We start from the raw sequence: 10,653 nt of genomic DNA, 5'->3' as shown, positions 1-10,653 counted from the left end.
CAATATCTCTTTCTCGTAGATGTCGTAGAGGCTACTAAGGAGCAATTTCACCCTGTGTTACCACTTCGAGCTCAAGCTCTGTTAGTTTCCCCCGTTGTCAGAGTATCGGAGATCGGACGAAAGTCGCTTCATATATACATTGTTTCATACATATATACATATATAAAATCACGCCTCTTTCCCGGAGGGGTAGGCAGAGAGTAAAGTAAAGAGAGTAGAGTAAGGTAAAGTCGCTTCATGTTACTATTATTTTAGTTTTCTTGTTCTATTCCTAGATCTTGGTCAAGATATAAGAGTGACAGGTTAATAGCCCATAAGAATAAGTTTATTATTCTCTCCCTTGACTGATTTTTACAATCTGACCGGGATAAAAGTACTGGTCCACACTATGTTTATTTCTTCTCTTCTATACCAACATAAAAGCTTGCACCAGATGAATGTACCTATTCTTTTAGTCACCTTTTACAACATTCATAAGACAGAGATGGCGTGTTCCTTTTCGGCCATGAAATTATAAATTTCGAAATACCCTCTAAAGTTTTCTGTTCTCTCACATACATACATACATACATATGTTCACGTCTTTATCCCTCGCGGGGTAGACAGAGCCAATAGTCTTGAAAAGACTGAATGGCCACGTTCAGCTATTTGGCTTAATGATAGAATTGAGATTCAAATAGTGACAGGTTGCTGGCCCGTAGCCTAAGAAAGAATCCCAAAGTAAGCCTATCCCTTAGTCGCCTTTTACGACATCCATGGGAAAGAGATGGAGTGGTCCTATTCTTTTTTGTATTGGTGCCGGGAACCACACGGCACATCAATTTCTAAGCTATCAGGAAGTCGATAAAATTCTATCGATATAATTCTCCCTAAATATTGGTATTCCCTCATCAATCAGATCCCACGGGCGCCGAATTGGTTCGGTTGGTAAATAATTCCGATTTATCAATAATACCCAAATCCTGTGAGCAGGTGTTACTAAGCATATTGATTTATTTTGCATATTTGAATTCCGGGTTTCATGGGCCCATCGATAATGATCGATCATTAAAAAAACGGTCAAGTGTGAGTTCAATTCGTTTTAAAGGTTCCGCCCGTTATATATTTTATTTAATTTCGACGGCCTGTGGCGCAGCGGTGGTACGCTTGTCTGTGACACCAAAGGTCCCGGGTTCAAATCCCGGCCAAGGCATGATGAGAAAAAAACTTTCTCTGATTTACCTGCGTCTTGGATGTTTATCTATGTAAGTATTTATTATAAAATATAGTATCGTTGAGTTAGTATGTCGTAACACAAGTCGTGAACTTACATTGAGGCTAACTCAATCTATGTAATTTGTCCCGTATATATTTATTTCCTTCATTTTAATCCAACGATAAGGACGTCCTTGCGAAAGATCAGGTGTTTGAATGAAAAGAGTTATGAATGTGGATAGAGCGGAAGAAGTATGCAAGGATTATGGCAAGTGGACAAATTAAGTCTCTGCCTACCTATCCGGGCAAGGTGCGATTTCTTGTAACCTTGAGAGAAATATCCAAACAATTTAAATTATGATTTTCTTAAAAAAAGTAAAAGAAAATGGAAAGAATGGAAAGTTCAAATTTCGTCAGAAAAAATAAGAAAAGGATAAAAAGGATCCAAATTAATTCCATTTGAAATTAATTAATGTCATCCATACATATAATAAAACTGTAACTCAACTTTGTCTGTACATTGAAGATATTTAAGAAAAAAAATTATAAGGGGTCTTTTTTGGGTCAATAGAAGCCAAAACAATTTTTTTTAGAATTTTTGTCTGTCTGTCTGTCCGTCTGTCTGTCTGTATGTTTGTACGCGCATCACGCAAAATCAACCAAACGGATCTGAACGAAATTCGGCACAGATATTGTTAGTAACCTGGATTAGAATATAGGCTACTTTTTATCCTGAAATTCTATCCCAAGGGGATGAAATAGGGGGTGCAAGTTTGTATGGAACTTCGTCATTTTTGATTTGAATCGATATAAAAAGCTATAAATAATTATACATACATACATACATATGGTCACGTCTATATCCCTTGCGGGGTAGACAGAGCCAACAGTCTTAAAAAGGCTGAATGGCCACGTTCAGCTATTTGGCTTAATGATAGAATTGAGATTCAAATAGTGACAGGTTGCTAACCCAACGCCTAAAAAAGAATCCCAAGTTTGTAAGTCTATCCCTTAGTCGCCTTTTACGACATCCATGGAAAAGAGCTGGAGTGGTCCTATTCTTTTTTGTGTTGGTGCCGGGAACTACACGGCACTATAAATAATTAATTCTTATATTTATTATAATGATTAAAAAAATATCATTTTATTGATTTAATTCATTATGCTTTGTTTATTGATTTAGTTCCCGTGGTTTAGGTATTTATTTTTTGACCACCCGATACGAGATGGCGCCTCATGAGAATTTAAGAAATAACACGATTGTAGCCGCCGGCAAAATTTTTAATTAATTAAGTTTTAATTAAGTAATTTTAATTTCGCCAGTACTTACTGTTTCACCACATCTTTAAGAAGATTTTTTTTTATGTATGAGAAGATTTTTTCATGTAGGTAGTTTGACGCACCCCGCATCGGCGACGGTTGCCATGTTCCTCAAGATTAGCAGGAATAACACACATATAGCAACGTCAGTACTTACCGTTTCACCATTAATTTAGTTCCCGTGGTTTAGATATTTATTTTTTGACCACCCGATACGAGATGGCGCCACATGAGAATTTAAGAAATAACGCGATTGTAGCCGCTGGCAAATTTTTTAATTAATTAAAAATTCGTTTTTCATTGATTTAGTTTCCATGGTTAAGACATTTACTTATTTGGAGAAAATAACAGGGAATCGCATTATGGGTGGTACCACTGTACTATTTTGTGGTGATTTCCGCCAGACTCTACCCGTAATAAGCCGAGGTACTAGAGCTGATGAAGTAAGCGCATGTCTCAAACGATCCATACTCTGGCCTCAGGTTAGGAAATTAAGTCTAACACGTAATATGAGAGCTCAGTTGGGTGGTAATCCTCGAGAGCAAGAATTCTCAGATGTGTTATTAAAAATCGGTAATGGTATGTTGCCTGAATCGAACGGGTTGGTACCTCTGCCAGATAAATTCTGTCAAGTAGTCACTTCGGTGGAGGAACTTATCCATTTCGTTTATGGAGACCTATCTCAAATAATTCATCACGAGGATTCTTGGATATGCGAGCGAGCAATCCTAACACCCAAAAATGAGCAACCAGCTGCTAATAATTTAAGTATTTTGAAAATAAAATTATATACCAATCCATAAAAACAGTTTTAGATAGTACCGATGCTACAACTTATCCGGTAGAGTTCCTTAATTCACTTTCGGCATCTGGACTGCCCGCGCATACAATTGCACTAAAAGTAGGCATTCCAACTTAACGCCGCCGAAACGTTGTAATGGGACTCGCCTTAAAGTGGTGTCGCTTCATAACAATATTATAGAAGCTAAAATTCTTACTGGTTGTGCAGCTGGTGAAATTGTTTTTATACCGCGCATTCCCCTCATTCCCAACAACTTTCCATTTCAATTTAAGCGTGTACAGTTTCCAGTGGCTATATGTTTCGCGATGACAATTAACAAATCGCAAAGTCTTGGAGCAGCCGGAGTCGACCTCAGGACGAATTGCTTCGCACACGGACAGCTCTACGTCGCTTGCTCGCGGGTCACCAGCTGTGACAGTTTATTTGTGATGTCTCCAATGGGCAAGACAGCGAATGTTGTATACAAAGAGATACTTTAACTTTCCATTATTATACTTACCTTTTTTTGTCTTTAGAATTTATTCGTTTTTTAACAGCTGCGCCCCCGGGACTTTGCTTTTGTAGGAAAAATAAATTATGTTCTATTCCAGGCATTATTCTTCCCGTGTACGTAAGTTTCATCAAAATCTATCCAGTTGAACTTGCATGATTGAATAGCATCCTCAAACACGCACTCACGTAGGCACATCTATTTTTTTGCATAATATTAGTTTATGTCAATGCAAGGCTCTTAATCTAAGCAATCTTTTTATGGTAGTGAAATTAACGCAGGCGAAGCCGCGGGCAAAAGCTAGTCCATACATATAATAAAACTGTAACTCAACTTTGTCTGTACATTGAAGATATTTAAGAAAAAAAATTATAAGGGGTCTTTTTTGGGTCAATAGAAGCCAAAACAATTTTTTTTAGAATTTTTGTCTGTCTGTCTGTCCGTCTGTCTGTCTGTATGTTTGTACGCGCATCACGCAAAATCAACCAAACGGATCTGAACGAAATTCGGCACAGATATTGTTAGTAACCTGGATTAGAATATAGGCTACTTTTTATCCTGAAATTCTATCCCAAGGGGATGAAATAGGGGGTGCAAGTTTGTATGGAACTTCGTCATTTTTGATTTGAATCGATATAAAAAGCTATAAATAATTATACATACATACATACATATGGTCACGTCTATATCCCTTGCGGGGTAGACAGAGCCAACAGTCTTAAAAAGGCTGAATGGCCACGTTCAGCTATTTGGCTTAATGATAGAATTGAGATTCAAATAGTGACAGGTTGCTAACCCAACGCCTAAAAAAGAATCCCAAGTTTGTAAGTCTATCCCTTAGTCGCCTTTTACGACATCCATGGAAAAGAGCTGGAGTGGTCCTATTCTTTTTTGTGTTGGTGCCGGGAACTACACGGCACTATAAATAATTAATTCTTATATTTATTATAATGATTAAAAAAATATCATTTTATTGATTTAATTCATTATGCTTTGTTTATTGATTTAGTTCCCGTGGTTTAGGTATTTATTTTTTGACCACCCGATACGAGATGGCGCCTCATGAGAATTTAAGAAATAACACGATTGTAGCCGCCGGCAAAATTTTTAATTAATTAAGTTTTAATTAAGTAATTTTAATTTCGCCAGTACTTACTGTTTCACCACATCTTTAAGAAGATTTTTTTTTATGTATGAGAAGATTTTTTCATGTAGGTAGTTTGACGCACCCCGCATCGGCGACGGTTGCCATGTTCCTCAAGATTAGCAGGAATAACACACATATAGCAACGTCAGTACTTACCGTTTCACCATTAATTTAGTTCCCGTGGTTTAGATATTTATTTTTTGACCACCCGATACGAGATGGCGCCACATGAGAATTTAAGAAATAACGCGATTGTAGCCGCTGGCAAATTTTTTAATTAATTAAAAATTCGTTTTTCATTGATTTAGTTTCCATGGTTAAGACATTTACTTATTTGGAGAAAATAACAGGGAATCGCATTATGGGTGGTACCACTGTACTATTTTGTGGTGATTTCCGCCAGACTCTACCCGTAATAAGCCGAGGTACTAGAGCTGATGAAGTAAGCGCATGTCTCAAACGATCCATACTCTGGCCTCAGGTTAGGAAATTAAGTCTAACACGTAATATGAGAGCTCAGTTGGGTGGTAATCCTCGAGAGCAAGAATTCTCAGATGTGTTATTAAAAATCGGTAATGGTATGTTGCCTGAATCGAACGGGTTGGTACCTCTGCCAGATAAATTCTGTCAAGTAGTCACTTCGGTGGAGGAACTTATCCATTTCGTTTATGGAGACCTATCTCAAATAATTCATCACGAGGATTCTTGGATATGCGAGCGAGCAATCCTAACACCCAAAAATGAGCAACCAGCTGCTAATAATTTAAGTATTTTGAAAATAAAATTATATACCAATCCATAAAAACAGTTTTAGATAGTACCGATGCTACAACTTATCCGGTAGAGTTCCTTAATTCACTTTCGGCATCTGGACTGCCCGCGCATACAATTGCACTAAAAGTAGGCATTCCAACTTAACGCCGCCGAAACGTTGTAATGGGACTCGCCTTAAAGTGGTGTCGCTTCATAACAATATTATAGAAGCTAAAATTCTTACTGGTTGTGCAGCTGGTGAAATTGTTTTTATACCGCGCATTCCCCTCATTCCCAACAACTTTCCATTTCAATTTAAGCGTGTACAGTTTCCAGTGGCTATATGTTTCGCGATGACAATTAACAAATCGCAAAGTCTTGGAGCAGCCGGAGTCGACCTCAGGACGAATTGCTTCGCACACGGACAGCTCTACGTCGCTTGCTCGCGGGTCACCAGCTGTGACAGTTTATTTGTGATGTCTCCAATGGGCAAGACAGCGAATGTTGTATACAAAGAGATACTTTAACTTTCCATTATTATACTTACCTTTTTTTGTCTTTAGAATTTATTCGTTTTTTAACAGCTGCGCCCCCGGGACTTTGCTTTTGTAGGAAAAATAAATTATGTTCTATTCCAGGCATTATTCTTCCCGTGTACGTAAGTTTCATCAAAATCTATCCAGTTGAACTTGCATGATTGAATAGCATCCTCAAACACGCACTCACGTAGGCACATCTATTTTTTTGCATAATATTAGTTTATGTCAATGCAAGGCTCTTAATCTAAGCAATCTTTTTATGGTAGTGAAATTAACGCAGGCGAAGCCGCGGGCAAAAGCTAGTTCCAAATAAAATTACAGATTCCTGGAAATTTTGCCAAAGGTTGACAATACTTCCAAGGACCGAACCCTAAACGGATAACAAAAGTTATTTTAAAAAAAGTTACTTACCAACTTTTCAAACTCAATCTTTAAAATTATGATGCCAACATTAGCGAGATCTCAGGGTAATTTTACTGAAAGTGCCATTTAATCGGAATCATTTACCAATATAATAATATATTTAAGTAATTAAATTTTTTTATGTTTTGTGTTTCAAACTACAAGAATGATGATTTTCGGCACCGTTGTAAAGCTGAAATATTAATCTAAGGTGGAATCAATTGCCACAACACATTTACTAAGTTACGAGTACTTACAACTTCCATAGTTTAAATTCCTTATTTAATTGAAAATAACATTTTTTACTTACTTTTTATAGGTACTTTTTACTTAATTTTCCTAAAATCTACTTATTTATTTGAAATAAAAGACTTTACTTATATAGAAATGAAACAGCTGGCATGTAATATTTTAAATTTAAACCAGACAAACTATTCGAAATTTAAATTAAATTAGGAAAACTTTTCAAATTATGGAAAAAGGAACGCAGAATTGAAAGATGATAATACGCTATTACCATTTTGAAACAAAGTGCACTCTCAAGGAATATTTTAAATTCAGAATAATTATATTAGCGCCATCTGGCGTCATTAAAATAGTTTTTCAATGCATATTTCAAAAGTAAATGGTAATCTTCTTAGAAACTTTCATTAATTAATATAAAAAAGGTGGGCTTATACTATAGGCGCAAGGGATATAGACATGACTATATGTATGTATGTAAGAAAACCAACCACCCAACAAAAGTATACAATGTTGATTCACATCAAATGCAAATATTTCAACGAAATGCACAGTTCTCTGTACCATAAACAAATTTAATTATAGTCATGTTTGAATTAACACCCGCTCTCATAAATACTACGAGACATACAAGTATGTGGCAATTAACTCCGAAACGGTATCTGATACTGTGTGTTTACAGAACACAATAGCGTCACATTATATATGTAAGTACAGTGGGCTACATGAAAGTATTGTAAAGTGATGTTATATGGTGCCGTGTGGTTCCCGGCACCAATACAAAAAAGAATAGGACCACTCCATTTCTTTCCCATGGATGTCGTAAAAGGCGACTAAGGGATAGGCTTACAAACTTGGGATTATTTTTTAGGCGATGGGCTAGCACCTGTCACTATTTGAATCTCAATTCTATCATTAAGCCAAATAGCTGAACGTGGTCATTCAGTCTTTTCAAGACTGTTGGCTCTGTCTACCCCGCAAGGGACATAGACGTGACCATATGTATGTATGTTATATGGTTAGGTTTGTTTTTTTATGAAGCCGTACACTGTAGGTACACCAAGTAGAGTATATTTACCGTTTAAATGAAATATACATATGTTGCCGTGTGGTTTACGTCACTTTATAATAAGATCATCGTAAAAGGCGACTTAGGCATAGGCTTATAACCTTGGGATTCTTCTGTCCTGTCACTATTTGAATCTCAATTTTATCGCTAAGCCAAACAGCTGAACGTGGCCTATCAGTCTTTTCAAGACTGTTGGCTCCGTCTACCCCGCAACGTATAGACGTGATTATTTATATGTATGTATGAGTGTGTGTGTTCTGCAACCAGTATTGTAACCAATACCTCCTGTTCTGTTTACAGAATAGAGTAGCGTCATACATATTATGTATACCTACGTAGATACAAGGGGAGTATATTATTTTTGGACGTTGAACTTAGCAGTGTCGTGTGAAACAATTAACTTCTACCACAGATATTGTGTATAGAAAGTAAAGGGCGATGACCTCTCGGAATGGTTCGAACGTATATATACATATATATCTTTGAAACTGAAATCCAGGACATCATCAACAATCAGTTTAGATGATCTTTTCTTGATTGGCTTGGTTTTTTTTTTTTTTTAAACTTAATAGGTACAGACGTTGGTATATCCTACTAATTATATCCTTTTCCTATAAAAATATTGTATAAGGTTTGTGAATATGTGTGCACGAGTTTATATATCATGTTTGTAACCCTTCACATAAAAGCAATTTGGTAGGTACACAGTTACATAATAAACTGAAATAATTTAGTATGTGCCGTGTGGTTCCCGGCACCAATAAAAATAGAATAGGACCACTCCATCTCGTTCCCATGGATGTCGTAAAAGGCGACTAAGGGATAGGCTTATATAATTACTTGGGATTCTTCTTTCAGGCGATGGGCTAGCAACCTGTCACTATTTGAATCTCAATTCCATCATAAAGCCAAACAGCTGAACGTGGCCTATCAGTCATTTCAAGACTGTTGGCTCTGTCTACCCCGCAAGGGATATAGACGTGATTATATGTATGATGTATGTATGTAATAATTTAGTATTTTTGTCCCCAAAATTATCATGGGAGCGAAGCCTCGGGGCGCAGCTAGTATAGACATAAAGAAGGGATTCATTTAGCGCCGTCTTCTGGGAAAATTACCGCGGGAGCCCAGGGGAATATATATACACATAAAATATCTTATGTAGGTAGTTTATTTTTAATTGGATTTATGTAAAAGAAAAATTATATAGAATTATGTGGAGTGCACGCCTGTGCCGTGTGGTTCCCGGCACCAATAGAATAGAAAAGGGTGACAGGCGCGTACATAATATACATACATATAATCATGTCTATATCCCTTGCCACGTTCAGCTGTTAGGCTTTATGATAGAATTGAGATTAAAATAGTGACAGGTTGCTAGCCCATCGCCTGTAAGAAGAATCCCAAGTTTATAAGCATATCCTTAAGTCGCCTTTAATGACATTAAAGGGAAATAAATCGAGTGGTCTTATTCTTTTTTAAATTTGGAAACACACGCCACAAATAAAATCCATACATATCTTAAGAAGAAGAAAATATTTTCAATTGAGACAGGCATTTTTAGCGAAATTTAACACAGATCCATGAAATAAGAAGTAGGCTACTTTCATTCCTGAAATAGCCATAGAACTGGCGCCTCAAACAGTAGCTAGTAATGAATAAACAAATGAGTATTCACCGTAAAGGTGCGAGACGAAAATAGCACATTAGCATGAAGGCAAAAGGCATCTAGTTACACCACAAGATGTGAACTTCGCTCATGTTTTAGCATAATTACACTTGGTCCCTTTCAACGCTGAAATTACTTTTGTTAATGTCTATTGTCACAGTTGCAAGGCAGTACAAGTGACAGTTGTTTTAAAGATACATTTTACAAGGTTTTATACAGTATACAGTGCCGTGTGGTTCCCGGCACCAATAAAAAAAAAGAATAGGACCACTCCATCTCGTTCCCATGGATGTCGTAAAAGGCGACTAAGGGATAGGTTTATAAACTTGGGTTTCTTCTTTTAGGCGATGGGCTAGCAACCCGACACTATTTGAATCTCAATTTTATCATTAAGCCAAACAGCTGAACGTGGCCTATCAGTCTTTTCAAGACTTCTCTGGCTCTGTCTACCCCGTAAGGGATAAAGACGTGATCATATATATGTATGTATGTATGTATGTACAGTATAAATACATACATATATTCACGTCTATACCTTACGCGATAGACAGAGTCGACAGTCTTGAAAAAACTGATAGGCCGAACATTGAGATTCAAATAGTGACAGGTTGCTAGTTCATCGCGTAAAGAAGAAAAGTTTTTAAGCCTGTTAATCGTCTTTTACGACATCCAAGGAAAAGAGACGGAGTGGTCCTATTCTTTTTTAAATTGGTGCTGGAATTGGCATCTTAGTTATCGAATAAGAACTGTTTGAAAATTAAATCAAAATTATCGATACGACACCATCTTCATCAAATACAATTTCTTAGCTACCTTTTGTTCAAATTAAATTCTGTCCTAGAAATATTTTCAAATGAACTTGGAAAGATATAGACGGCAACCCTTCGACCGAGGGTCGTTTCTCAATTACGAGAATACTTTTTGTCGCCTCTATTGCAATGTCTGACAACCCTCAAAGGATGAGGTACAGTCGCGGACAAAAGTGCCAAAATATTTTTTTTTTTGGAATAGTATATTTGGTGTAG

Source organism: Amyelois transitella, chromosome 7 (genome assembly GCF_032362555.1).
Source record: "Amyelois transitella isolate CPQ chromosome 7, ilAmyTran1.1, whole genome shotgun sequence".
Lineage (NCBI taxonomy): Eukaryota > Metazoa > Arthropoda > Insecta > Lepidoptera > Pyralidae > Amyelois > Amyelois transitella.
Note: the sequence above shows the minus strand (reverse complement) of the source record.